Raw genomic sequence first — 12,695 nt, 5'->3', positions numbered from 1 at the left:
TTGATATAGGAATAAATATTGAATGGAAGTTATAACTAGTTTGTTCCAACATGCATCTAATTACTGGTAGTGTCCTGTGGACATTTCGGTTCCTCCGACCTGTGTATTGCAAAATCGGTTATCGAGAATTTACCGTCGACGACTTTAATTTCCTTTATTCTAACCTTTCGCAAGGCAAATTCACAGCTCACTCACTCGTCATTGCTTTCAAAACGGGAGCAGCTTTCAGTGGTAGCGTGGCCGAGTGGTCTAAGGCGCTGGATTTAGGCTCCAATCTCTTCGGAGGCGTGGGTTCGAATCCCACCGCTGCCAGAATTTGTGGCGTGTAATATTTGCCAATTTTGGTGAGGGGAAAGCAAGTCGCTCTGTGAGCAGTGCCTTGAGTTTGTTGAATACCGTTGAGGTGTTTGACGTGGCCACTTGCAAATTGAAAGCATTTTGACGCTGGCTGCATTTGTGTGGGTAAAAATGACATGTCAGAGGTGGGAGTGCAACCCATGGCCCAAGAAAAGGACCAGAATTCGCCAACCTTTGATCAGGTAAGGATTAACAGTCCTTGATTCTGGCACCTTACTCCACTCAGCCATCCTGACAACTGGGCACAGCAGCTCCAGAAAAATGTGTTTCAACTTCACACAAACTCCCATTCATTCTTACTGCGTGTCTTATCAGGCAGTGCTAGTCATTAAGTTCATTATCTCTACAATTCAACCAATATTCATACGCACAGATATCTCCCAACAACTCGCATTTTCCAATCTAGCGGGTAACATCCTACAATTCTGCTTGCTCAGCCTGACAAAACATAAGCAGCAGAGCTGACGTTCAAACGCAAGCCCTTCAACAACAAAGCACAATCCAACAGTAGTTCCAAGCAGGACATTTCAGTCTCTCATTCGCGGGCTTTTTCAATTCACACAATACATTGATGTGGCAAGTGCTATTTGGAGTCCTGCGCCCCAGAAAGTCACCAGGATCTCCCAGCTCTGTGACGGGAAACAAGGTGCTCTGCAGCTATTGTGCCCTTGGCCTGAAGCATCAGTCTGAGCGTTGCCACCTGAAAGGCTCAGTCCACAAAGGCATCGATTGTGGCAACTTTTACGTGTTGGTGCCTGATTCGCTTGGCTCTGGCAAAATGTTAATGTCAGAAGTAACAGTGGAAGTCATTCTCTGAGTAACAGAGCACAATTCAGAAGCCTTTGTGTGGAAGAAGTCCCATTCTTTGACTCTGCTGCCCTGTTCTGAGAAACACCACCGGGGTTGAAAGCCACAGTACAAGAAAACAATGTGGAATTCAGCAACGCGGGAGGGTAACAATGTAATGCTCTGAGTGTGCTGCTTTTTCGTGTGGCAAAGGGTTGAAAGGAGAAGCGTGATTTGAAGCCTTATCCCCGAGAAGAGCGTGAGGTTGTGATAAGTTTAGAGAGGAAGAAAAGTTGGTTTGTGAGTGGTGGGTCCTTCAGTTTGTCGGATAACGGCGATACCGTTGAGGTGTGCGAGGTGGCCACTTGCAAATTGAAGGCCAGTTGAGCAGGCTTTTTTGAAGCTTGCTGCATTTGTGTGGATAAAAAGGTAATGTCAGAAGTGGGATTCCAACCCACGCACCTAGAAAGGGACCAGAATACAGCAACCTTCGGTAAGGCAAAGATTATAGTCCTTGAGTCTGGCACCTTATACCACTCGGCCAGCCTGACAACGGGCAGAGCAAGGTGAGAAAAATGTGCTCCAAATTCCGCACACTAACTGAGCAGCAGCACAATCGTTCATTTCACGAGCTCAGGACCTACAAAGCGCTTTACAGCCAATGAAGTATTTGTAAAGTGGAGGCACTGTTATAATGTAGAAAAGGCGCCAGCAAATTTGCGCACAGCAAGATCCCACAAACAGCAATATGATCATGACCAGATAATCCGGTTTTTTCAGTGATGTTGATATAGGAATAAATATTGAATGGAAGTTATAACTAGTTTGTTCCAACATGCATCTAATTACTGGTAGTGTCCTGTGGACATTTCGGTTCCTCCGACCTGTGTATTGCAAAATCGGTTATCGAGAATTTACCGTCGACGACTTTAATTTCCTTTATTCTAACCTTTCGCAAGGCAAATTCACAGCTCACTCACTCGTCATTGCTTTCAAAACGGGAGCAGCTTTCAGTGGTAGCGTGGCCGAGTGGTCTAAGGCGCTGGATTTAGGCTCCAATCTCTTCGGAGGCGTGGGTTCGAATCCCACCGCTGCCAGAATTTGTGGCGTGTAATATTTGCCAATTTTGGTGAGGGGAAAGCAAGTCGCTCTGTGAGCAGTGCCTTGAGTTTGTTGAATACCGTTGAGGTGTTTGACGTGGCCACTTGCAAATTGAAAGCATTTTGACGCTGGCTGCATTTGTGTGGGTAAAAATGACATGTCAGAGGTGGGAGTGCAACCCATGGCCCAAGAAAAGGACCAGAATTCGCCAACCTTTGATCAGGTAAGGATTAACAGTCCTTGATTCTGGCACCTTACTCCACTCAGCCATCCTGACAACTGGGCACAGCAGCTCCAGAAAAATGTGTTTCAACTTCACACAAACTCCCATTCATTCTTACTGCGTGTCTTATCAGGCAGTGCTAGTCATTAAGTTCATTATCTCTACAATTCAACCAATATTCATACGCACAGATATCTCCCAACAACTCGCATTTTCCAATCTAGCGGGTAACATCCTACAATTCTGCTTGCTCAGCCTGACAAAACATAAGCAGCAGAGCTGACGTTCAAACGCAAGCCCTTCAACAACAAAGCACAATCCAACAGTAGTTCCAAGCAGGACATTTCAGTCTCTCATTCGCGGGCTTTTTCAATTCACACAATACATTGATGTGGCAAGTGCTATTTGGAGTCCTGCGCCCCAGAAAGTCACCAGGATCTCCCAGCTCTGTGACGGGAAACAAGGTGCTCTGCAGCTATTGTGCCCTTGGCCTGAAGCATCAGTCTGAGCGTTGCCACCTGAAAGGCTCAGTCCACAAAGGCATCGATTGTGGCAACTTTTACGTGTTGGTGCCTGATTCGCTTGGCTCTGGCAAAATGTTAATGTCAGAAGTAACAGTGGAAGTCATTCTCTGAGTAACAGAGCACAATTCAGAAGCCTTTGTGTGGAAGAAGTCCCATTCTTTGACTCTGCTGCCCTGTTCTGAGAAACACCACCGGGGTTGAAAGCCACAGTACAAGAAAACAATGTGGAATTCAGCAACGCGGGAGGGTAACAATGTAATGCTCTGAGTGTGCTGCTTTTTCGTGTGGCAAAGGGTTGAAAGGAGAAGCGTGATTTGAAGCCTTATCCCCGAGAAGAGCGTGAGGTTGTGATAAGTTTAGAGAGGAAGAAAAGTTGGTTTGTGAGTGGTGGGTCCTTCAGTTTGTCGGATAACGGCGATACCGTTGAGGTGTGCGAGGTGGCCACTTGCAAATTGAAGGCCAGTTGAGCAGGCTTTTTTGAAGCTTGCTGCATTTGTGTGGATAAAAAGGTAATGTCAGAAGTGGGATTCCAACCCACGCACCTAGAAAGGGACCAGAATACAGCAACCTTCGGTAAGGCAAAGATTATAGTCCTTGAGTCTGGCACCTTATACCACTCGGCCAGCCTGACAACGGGCAGAGCAAGGTGAGAAAAATGTGCTCCAAATTCCGCACACTAACTGAGCAGCAGCACAATCGTTCATTTCACGAGCTCAGGACCTACAAAGCGCTTTACAGCCAATGAAGTATTTGTAAAGTGGAGGCACTGTTATAATGTAGAAAAGGCGCCAGCAAATTTGCGCACAGCAAGATCCCACAAACAGCAATATGATCATGACCAGATAATCCGGTTTTTTCAGTGATGTTGATATAGGAATAAATATTGAATGGAAGTTATAACTAGTTTGTTCCAACATGCATCTAATTACTGGTAGTGTCCTGTGGACATTTCGGTTCCTCCGACCTGTGTATTGCAAAATCGGTTATCGAGAATTTACCGTCGACGACTTTAATTTCCTTTATTCTAACCTTTCGCAAGGCAAATTCACAGCTCACTCACTCGTCATTGCTTTCAAAACGGGAGCACCTTTCAGTGGTAGCGTGGCCGAGTGGTCTAAGGCGCTGGATTTAGGCTCCAATCTCTTCGGAGGCGTGGGTTCGAATCCCACCGCTGCCAGAATTTGTGGCGTGTAATATTTGCCAATTTTGGTGAGGGGAAAGCAAGTCGCTCTGTGAGCAGTGCCTTGAGTTTGTTGAATACCGTTGAGGTGTTTGACGTGGCCACTTGCAAATTGAAAGCATTTTGACGCTGGCTGCATTTGTGTGGGTAAAAATGACATGTCAGAGGTGGGAGTGCAACCCATGGCCCAAGAAAAGGACCAGAATTCGCCAACCTTTGATCAGGTAAGGATTAACAGTCCTTGATTCTGGCACCTTACTCCACTCAGCCATCCTGACAACTGGGCACAGCAGCTCCAGAAAAATGTGTTTCAACTTCACACAAACTCCCATTCATTCTTACTGCGTGTCTTATCAGGCAGTGCTAGTCATTAAGTTCATTATCTCTACAATTCAACCAATATTCATACGCACAGATATCTCCCAACAACTCGCATTTTCCAATCTAGCGGGTAACATCCTACAATTCTGCTTGCTCAGCCTGACAAAACATAAGCAGCAGAGCTGACGTTCAAACGCAAGCCCTTCAACAACAAAGCACAATCCAACAGTAGTTCCAAGCAGGACATTTCAGTCTCTCATTCGCGGGCTTTTTCAATTCACACAATACATTGATGTGGCAAGTGCTATTTGGAGTCCTGCGCCCCAGAAAGTCACCAGGATCTCCCAGCTCTGTGACGGGAAACAAGGTGCTCTGCAGCTATTGTGCCCTTGGCCTGAAGCATCAGTCTGAGCGTTGCCACCTGAAAGGCTCAGTCCACAAAGGCATCGATTGTGGCAACTTTTACGTGTTGGTGCCTGATTCGCTTGGCTCTGGCAAAATGTTAATGTCAGAAGTAACAGTGGAAGTCATTCTCTGAGTAACAGAGCACAATTCAGAAGCCTTTGTGTGGAAGAAGTCCCATTCTTTGACTCTGCTGCCCTGTTCTGAGAAACACCACCGGGGTTGAAAGCCACAGTACAAGAAAACAATGTGGAATTCAGCAACGCGGGAGGGTAACAATGTAATGCTCTGAGTGTGCTGCTTTTTCGTGTGGCAAAGGGTTGAAAGGAGAAGCGTGATTTGAAGCCTTATCCCCGAGAAGAGCGTGAGGTTGTGATAAGTTTAGAGAGGAAGAAAAGTTGGTTTGTGAGTGGTGGGTCCTTCAGTTTGTCGGATAACGGCGATACCGTTGAGGTGTGCGAGGTGGCCACTTGCAAATTGAAGGCCAGTTGAGCAGGCTTTTTTGAAGCTTGCTGCATTTGTGTGGATAAAAAGGTAATGTCAGAAGTGGGATTCCAACCCACGCACCTAGAAAGGGACCAGAATACAGCAACCTTCGGTAAGGCAAAGATTATAGTCCTTGAGTCTGGCACCTTATACCACTCGGCCAGCCTGACAACGGGCAGAGCAAGGTGAGAAAAATGTGCTCCAAATTCCGCACACTAACTGAGCAGCAGCACAATCGTTCATTTCACGAGCTCAGGACCTACAAAGCGCTTTACAGCCAATGAAGTATTTGTAAAGTGGAGGCACTGTTATAATGTAGAAAAGGCGACAGCAAATTTGCGCACAGCAAGATCCCACAAACAGCAATATGATCATGACCAGATAATCCGGTTTTTTCAGTGATGTTGATATAGGAATAAATATTGAATGGAAGTTATAACTAGTTTGTTCCAACATGCATCTAATTACTGGTAGTGTCCTGTGGACATTTCGGTTCCTCCGACCTGTGTATTGCAAAATCGGTTATCGAGAATTTACCGTCGACGACTTTAATTTCCTTTATTCTAACCTTTCGCAAGGCAAATTCACAGCTCACTCACTCGTCATTGCTTTCAAAACGGGAGCAGCTTTCAGTGGTAGCGTGGCCGAGTGGTCTAAGGCGCTGGATTTAGGCTCCAATCTCTTCGGAGGCGTGGGTTCGAATCCCACCGCTGCCAGAATTTGTGGCGTGTAATATTTGCCAATTTTGGTGAGGGGAAAGCAAGTCGCTCTGTGAGCAGTGCCTTGAGTTTGTTGAATACCGTTGAGGTGTTTGACGTGGCCACTTGCAAATTGAAAGCATTTTGACGCTGGCTGCATTTGTGTGGGTAAAAATGACATGTCAGAGGTGGGAGTGCAACCCATGGCCCAAGAAAAGGACCAGAATTCGCCAACCTTTGATCAGGTAAGGATTAACAGTCCTTGATTCTGGCACCTTACTCCACTCAGCCATCCTGACAACTGGGCACAGCAGCTCCAGAAAAATGTGTTTCAACTTCACACAAACTCCCATTCATTCTTACTGCGTGTCTTATCAGGCAGTGCTAGTCATTAAGTTCATTATCTCTACAATTCAACCAATATTCATACGCACAGATATCTCCCAACAACTCGCATTTTCCAATCTAGCGGGTAACATCCTACAATTCTGCTTGCTCAGCCTGACAAAACATAAGCAGCAGAGCTGACGTTCAAACGCAAGCCCTTCAACAACAAAGCACAATCCAACAGTAGTTCCAAGCAGGACATTTCAGTCTCTCATTCGCGGGCTTTTTCAATTCACACAATACATTGATGTGGCAAGTGCTATTTGGAGTCCTGCGCCCCAGAAAGTCACCAGGATCTCCCAGCTCTGTGACGGGAAACAAGGTGCTCTGCAGCTATTGTGCCCTTGGCCTGAAGCATCAGTCTGAGCGTTGCCACCTGAAAGGCTCAGTCCACAAAGGCATCGATTGTGGCAACTTTTACGTGTTGGTGCCTGATTCGCTTGGCTCTGGCAAAATGTTAATGTCAGAAGTAACAGTGGAAGTCATTCTCTGAGTAACAGAGCACAATTCAGAAGCCTTTGTGTGGAAGAAGTCCCATTCTTTGACTCTGCTGCCCTGTTCTGAGAAACACCACCGGGGTTGAAAGCCACAGTACAAGAAAACAATGTGGAATTCAGCAACGCGGGAGGGTAACAATGTAATGCTCTGAGTGTGCTGCTTTTTCGTGTGGCAAAGGGTTGAAAGGAGAAGCGTGATTTGAAGCCTTATCCCCGAGAAGAGCGTGAGGTTGTGATAAGTTTAGAGAGGAAGAAAAGTTGGTTTGTGAGTGGTGGGTCCTTCAGTTTGTCGGATAACGGCGATACCGTTGAGGTGTGCGAGGTGGCCACTTGCAAATTGAAGGCCAGTTGAGCAGGCTTTTTTGAAGCTTGCTGCATTTGTGTGGATAAAAAGGTAATGTCAGAAGTGGGATTCCAACCCACGCACCTAGAAAGGGACCAGAATACAGCAACCTTCGGTAAGGCAAAGATTATAGTCCTTGAGTCTGGCACCTTATACCACTCGGCCAGCCTGACAACGGGCAGAGCAAGGTGAGAAAAATGTGCTCCAAATTCCGCACACTAACTGAGCAGCAGCACAATCGTTCATTTCACGAGCTCAGGACCTACAAAGCGCTTTACAGCCAATGAAGTATTTGTAAAGTGGAGGCACTTTTATAATGTAGAAAAGGCGACAGCAAATTTGCGCACAGCAAGATCCCACAAACAGCAATATGATCATGACCAGATAATCCGGTTTTTTCAGTGATGTTGATATAGGAATAAATATTGAATGGAAGTTATAACTAGTTTGTTCCAACATGCATCTAATTACTGGTAGTGTCCTGTGGACATTTCGGTTCCTCCGACCTGTGTATTGCAAAATCGGTTATCGAGAATTTACCGTCGACGACTTTAATTTCCTTTATTCTAACCTTTCGCAAGGCAAATTCACAGCTCACTCACTCGTCATTGCTTTCAAAACGGGAGCAGCTTTCAGTGGTAGCGTGGCCGAGTGGTCTAAAGCGCTGGATTTAGGCTCCAATCTCTTCGGAGGCGTGGGTTCGAATCCCACCGCTGCCAGAATTTGTGGCGTGTAATATTTGCCAATTTTGGTGAGGGGAAAGCAAGTCGCTCTGTGAGCAGTGCCTTGAGTTTGTTGAATACCGTTGAGGTGTTTGACGTGGCCACTTGCAAATTGAAAGCATTTTGACGCTGGCTGCATTTGTGTGGGTAAAAATGACATGTCAGAGGTGGGAGTGCAACCCATGGCCCAAGAAAAGGACCAGAATTCGCCAACCTTTGATCAGGTAAGGATTAACAGTCCTTGATTCTGGCACCTTACTCCACTCAGCCATCCTGACAACTGGGCACAGCAGCTCCAGAAAAATGTGTTTCAACTTCACACAAACTCCCATTCATTCTTACTGCGTGTCTTATCAGGCAGTGCTAGTCATTAAGTTCATTATCTCTACAATTCAACCAATATTCATACGCACAGATATCTCCCAACAACTCGCATTTTCCAATCTAGCGGGTAACATCCTACAATTCTGCTTGCTCAGCCTGACAAAACATAAGCAGCAGAGCTGACGTTCAAACGCAAGCCCTTCAACAACAAAGCACAATCCAACAGTAGTTCCAAGCAGGACATTTCAGTCTCTCATTCGCGGGCTTTTTCAATTCACACAATACATTGATGTGGCAAGTGCTATTTGGAGTCCTGCGCCCCAGAAAGTCACCAGGATCTCCCAGCTCTGTGACGGGAAACAAGGTGCTCTGCAGCTATTGTGCCCTTGGCCTGAAGCATCAGTCTGAGCGTTGCCACCTGAAAGGCTCAGTCCACAAAGGCATCGATTGTGGCAACTTTTACGTGTTGGTGCCTGATTCGCTTGGCTCTGGCAAAATGTTAATGTCAGAAGTAACAGTGGAAGTCATTCTCTGAGTAACAGAGCACAATTCAGAAGCCTTTGTGTGGAAGAAGTCCCATTCTTTGACTCTGCTGCCCTGTTCTGAGAAACACCACCGGGGTTGAAAGCCACAGTACAAGAAAACAATGTGGAATTCAGCAACGCGGGAGGGTAACAATGTAATGCTCTGAGTGTGCTGCTTTTTCGTGTGGCAAAGGGTTGAAAGGAGAAGCGTGATTTGAAGCCTTATCCCCGAGAAGAGCGTGAGGTTGTGATAAGTTTAGAGAGGAAGAAAAGTTGGTTTGTGAGTGGTGGGTCCTTCAGTTTGTCGGATAACGGCGATACCGTTGAGGTGTGCGAGGTGGCCACTTGCAAATTGAAGGCCAGTTGAGCAGGCTTTTTTGAAGCTTGCTGCATTTGTGTGGATAAAAAGGTAATGTCAGAAGTGGGATTCCAACCCACGCACCTAGAAAGGGACCAGAATACAGCAACCTTCGGTAAGGCAAAGATTATAGTCCTTGAGTCTGGCACCTTATACCACTCGGCCAGCCTGACAACGGGCAGAGCAAGGTGAGAAAAATGTGCTCCAAATTCCGCACACTAACTGAGCAGCAGCACAATCGTTCATTTCACGAGCTCAGGACCTACAAAGCGCTTTACAGCCAATGAAGTATTTGTAAAGTGGAGGCACTTTTATAATGTAGAAAAGGCGACAGCAAATTTGCGCACAGCAAGATCCCACAAACAGCAATATGATCATGACCAGATAATCCGGTTTTTTCAGTGATGTTGATATAGGAATAAATATTGAATGGAAGTTATAACTAGTTTGTTCCAACATGCATCTAATTACTGGTAGTGTCCTGTGGACATTTCGGTTCCTCCGACCTGTGTATTGCAAAATCGGTTATCGAGAATTTACCGTCGACGACTTTAATTTCCTTTATTCTAACCTTTCGCAAGGCAAATTCACAGCTCACTCACTCGTCATTGCTTTCAAAACGGGAGCAGCTTTCAGTGGTAGCGTGGCCGAGTGGTCTAAAGCGCTGGATTTAGGCTCCAATCTCTTCGGAGGCGTGGGTTCGAATCCCACCGCTGCCAGAATTTGTGGCGTGTAATATTTGCCAATTTTGGTGAGGGGAAAGCAAGTCGCTCTGTGAGCAGTGCCTTGAGTTTGTTGAATACCGTTGAGGTGTTTGACGTGGCCACTTGCAAATTGAAAGCATTTTGACGCTGGCTGCATTTGTGTGGGTAAAAATGACATGTCAGAGGTGGGAGTGCAACCCATGGCCCAAGAAAAGGACCAGAATTCGCCAACCTTTGATCAGGTAAGGATTAACAGTCCTTGATTCTGGCACCTTACTCCACTCAGCCATCCTGACAACTGGGCACAGCAGCTCCAGAAAAATGTGTTTCAACTTCACACAAACTCCCATTCATTCTTACTGCGTGTCTTATCAGGCAGTGCTAGTCATTAAGTTCATTATCTCTACAATTCAACCAATATTCATACGCACAGATATCTCCCAACAACTCGCATTTTCCAATCTAGCGGGTAACATCCTACAATTCTGCTTGCTCAGCCTGACAAAACATAAGCAGCAGAGCTGACGTTCAAACGCAAGCCCTTCAACAACAAAGCACAATCCAACAGTAGTTCCAAGCAGGACATTTCAGTCTCTCATTCGCGGGCTTTTTCAATTCACACAATACATTGATGTGGCAAGTGCTATTTGGAGTCCTGCGCCCCAGAAAGTCACCAGGATCTCCCAGCTCTGTGACGGGAAACAAGGTGCTCTGCAGCTATTGTGCCCTTGGCCTGAAGCATCAGTCTGAGCGTTGCCACCTGAAAGGCTCAGTCCACAAAGGCATCGATTGTGGCAACTTTTACGTGTTGGTGCCTGATTCGCTTGGCTCTGGCAAAATGTTAATGTCAGAAGTAACAGTGGAAGTCATTCTCTGAGTAACAGAGCACAATTCAGAAGCCTTTGTGTGGAAGAAGTCCCATTCTTTGACTCTGCTGCCCTGTTCTGAGAAACACCACCGGGGTTGAAAGCCACAGTACAAGAAAACAATGTGGAATTCAGCAACGCGGGAGGGTAACAATGTAATGCTCTGAGTGTGCTGCTTTTTCGTGTGGCAAAGGGTTGAAAGGAGAAGCGTGATTTGAAGCCTTATCCCCGAGAAGAGCGTGAGGTTGTGATAAGTTTAGAGAGGAAGAAAAGTTGGTTTGTGAGTGGTGGGTCCTTCAGTTTGTCGGATAACGGCGATACCGTTGAGGTGTGCGAGGTGGCCACTTGCAAATTGAAGGCCAGTTGAGCAGGCTTTTTTGAAGCTTGCTGCATTTGTGTGGATAAAAAGGTAATGTCAGAAGTGGGATTCCAACCCACGCACCTAGAAAGGGACCAGAATACAGCAACCTTCGGTAAGGCAAAGATTATAGTCCTTGAGTCTGGCACCTTATACCACTCGGCCAGCCTGACAACGGGCAGAGCAAGGTGAGAAAAATGTGCTCCAAATTCCGCACACTAACTGAGCAGCAGCACAATCGTTCATTTCACGAGCTCAGGACCTACAAAGCGCTTTACAGCCAATGAAGTATTTGTAAAGTGGAGGCACTTTTATAATGTAGAAAAGGCGACAGCAAATTTGCGCACAGCAAGATCCCACAAACAGCAATATGATCATGACCAGATAATCCGGTTTTTTCAGTGATGTTGATATAGGAATAAATATTGAATGGAAGTTATAACTAGTTTGTTCCAACATGCATCTAATTACTGGTAGTGTCCTGTGGACATTTCGGTTCCTCCGACCTGTGTATTGCAAAATCGGTTATCGAGAATTTACCGTCGACGACTTTAATTTCCTTTATTCTAACCTTTCGCAAGGCAAATTCACAGCTCACTCACTCGTCATTGCTTTCAAAACGGGAGCAGCTTTCAGTGGTAGCGTGGCCGAGTGGTCTAAAGCGCTGGATTTAGGCTCCAATCTCTTCGGAGGCGTGGGTTCGAATCCCACCGCTGCCAGAATTTGTGGCGTGTAATATTTGCCAATTTTGGTGAGGGGAAAGCAAGTCGCTCTGTGAGCAGTGCCTTGAGTTTGTTGAATACCGTTGAGGTGTTTGACGTGGCCACTTGCAAATTGAAAGCATTTTGACGCTGGCTGCATTTGTGTGGGTAAAAATGACATGTCAGAGGTGGGAGTGCAACCCATGGCCCAAGAAAAGGACCAGAATTCGCCAACCTTTGATCAGGTAAGGATTAACAGTCCTTGATTCTGGCACCTTACTCCACTCAGCCATCCTGACAACTGGGCACAGCAGCTCCAGAAAAATGTGTTTCAACTTCACACAAACTCCCATTCATTCTTACTGCGTGTCTTATCAGGCAGTGCTAGTCATTAAGTTCATTATCTCTACAATTCAACCAATATTCATACGCACAGATATCTCCCAACAACTCGCATTTTCCAATCTAGCGGGTAACATCCTACAATTCTGCTTGCTCAGCCTGACAAAACATAAGCAGCAGAGCTGACGTTCAAACGCAAGCCCTTCAACAACAAAGCACAATCCAACAGTAGTTCCAAGCAGGACATTTCAGTCTCTCATTCGCGGGCTTTTTCAATTCACACAATACATTGATGTGGCAAGTGCTATTTGGAGTCCTGCGCCCCAGAAAGTCACCAGGATCTCCCAGCTCTGTGACGGGAAACAAGGTGCTCTGCAGCTATTGTGCCCTTGGCCTGAAGCATCAGTCTGAGCGTTGCCACCTGAAAGGCTCAGTCCACAAAGGCATCGATTGTGGCAACTTTTACGTGTTGGTGCCTGATTCGCTTGGCT

General features: G+C 46.2%; 7 non-coding genes across 7 annotated transcripts; all 7 read left to right on the top strand.

Annotated features, from left to right (window-relative positions):
- Positions 1–230: 230 nt before the first annotated feature.
- Positions 231–312, top strand: trnal-uag (transfer RNA leucine (anticodon UAG)). The gene has a single exon. It is a non-coding gene; the product is annotated as a tRNA-Leu (tRNA).
- Positions 313–2,158: 1,846 nt separating this feature from the next.
- trnal-uag (transfer RNA leucine (anticodon UAG)) lies at positions 2,159–2,240 on the top strand. The gene has a single exon. It is a non-coding gene; the product is annotated as a tRNA-Leu (tRNA).
- Positions 2,241–4,086: 1,846 nt separating this feature from the next.
- trnal-uag (transfer RNA leucine (anticodon UAG)) lies at positions 4,087–4,168 on the top strand. Its single transcript has one exon. It is a non-coding gene; the product is annotated as a tRNA-Leu (tRNA).
- A 1,846-nt stretch (positions 4,169–6,014) lies between these two features.
- trnal-uag (transfer RNA leucine (anticodon UAG)) lies at positions 6,015–6,096 on the top strand. The gene has a single exon. It is a non-coding gene; the product is annotated as a tRNA-Leu (tRNA).
- A 1,846-nt stretch (positions 6,097–7,942) lies between these two features.
- On the top strand, positions 7,943–8,024 carry trnal-uag (transfer RNA leucine (anticodon UAG)). The gene has a single exon. It is a non-coding gene; the product is annotated as a tRNA-Leu (tRNA).
- A 1,846-nt stretch (positions 8,025–9,870) lies between these two features.
- trnal-uag (transfer RNA leucine (anticodon UAG)) lies at positions 9,871–9,952 on the top strand. Its single transcript has one exon. It is a non-coding gene; the product is annotated as a tRNA-Leu (tRNA).
- A 1,846-nt stretch (positions 9,953–11,798) lies between these two features.
- On the top strand, positions 11,799–11,880 carry trnal-uag (transfer RNA leucine (anticodon UAG)). Its single transcript has one exon. It is a non-coding gene; the product is annotated as a tRNA-Leu (tRNA).
- Positions 11,881–12,695: the final 815 nt, after the last annotated feature.

The sequence above is a fragment of the Pristiophorus japonicus genome, chromosome 8 (genome assembly GCF_044704955.1).
Source record: "Pristiophorus japonicus isolate sPriJap1 chromosome 8, sPriJap1.hap1, whole genome shotgun sequence".
Lineage (NCBI taxonomy): Eukaryota > Metazoa > Chordata > Chondrichthyes > Pristiophoridae > Pristiophorus > Pristiophorus japonicus.
Note: the sequence above shows the minus strand (reverse complement) of the source record. Positions and strands in the feature narration are given on the sequence as shown.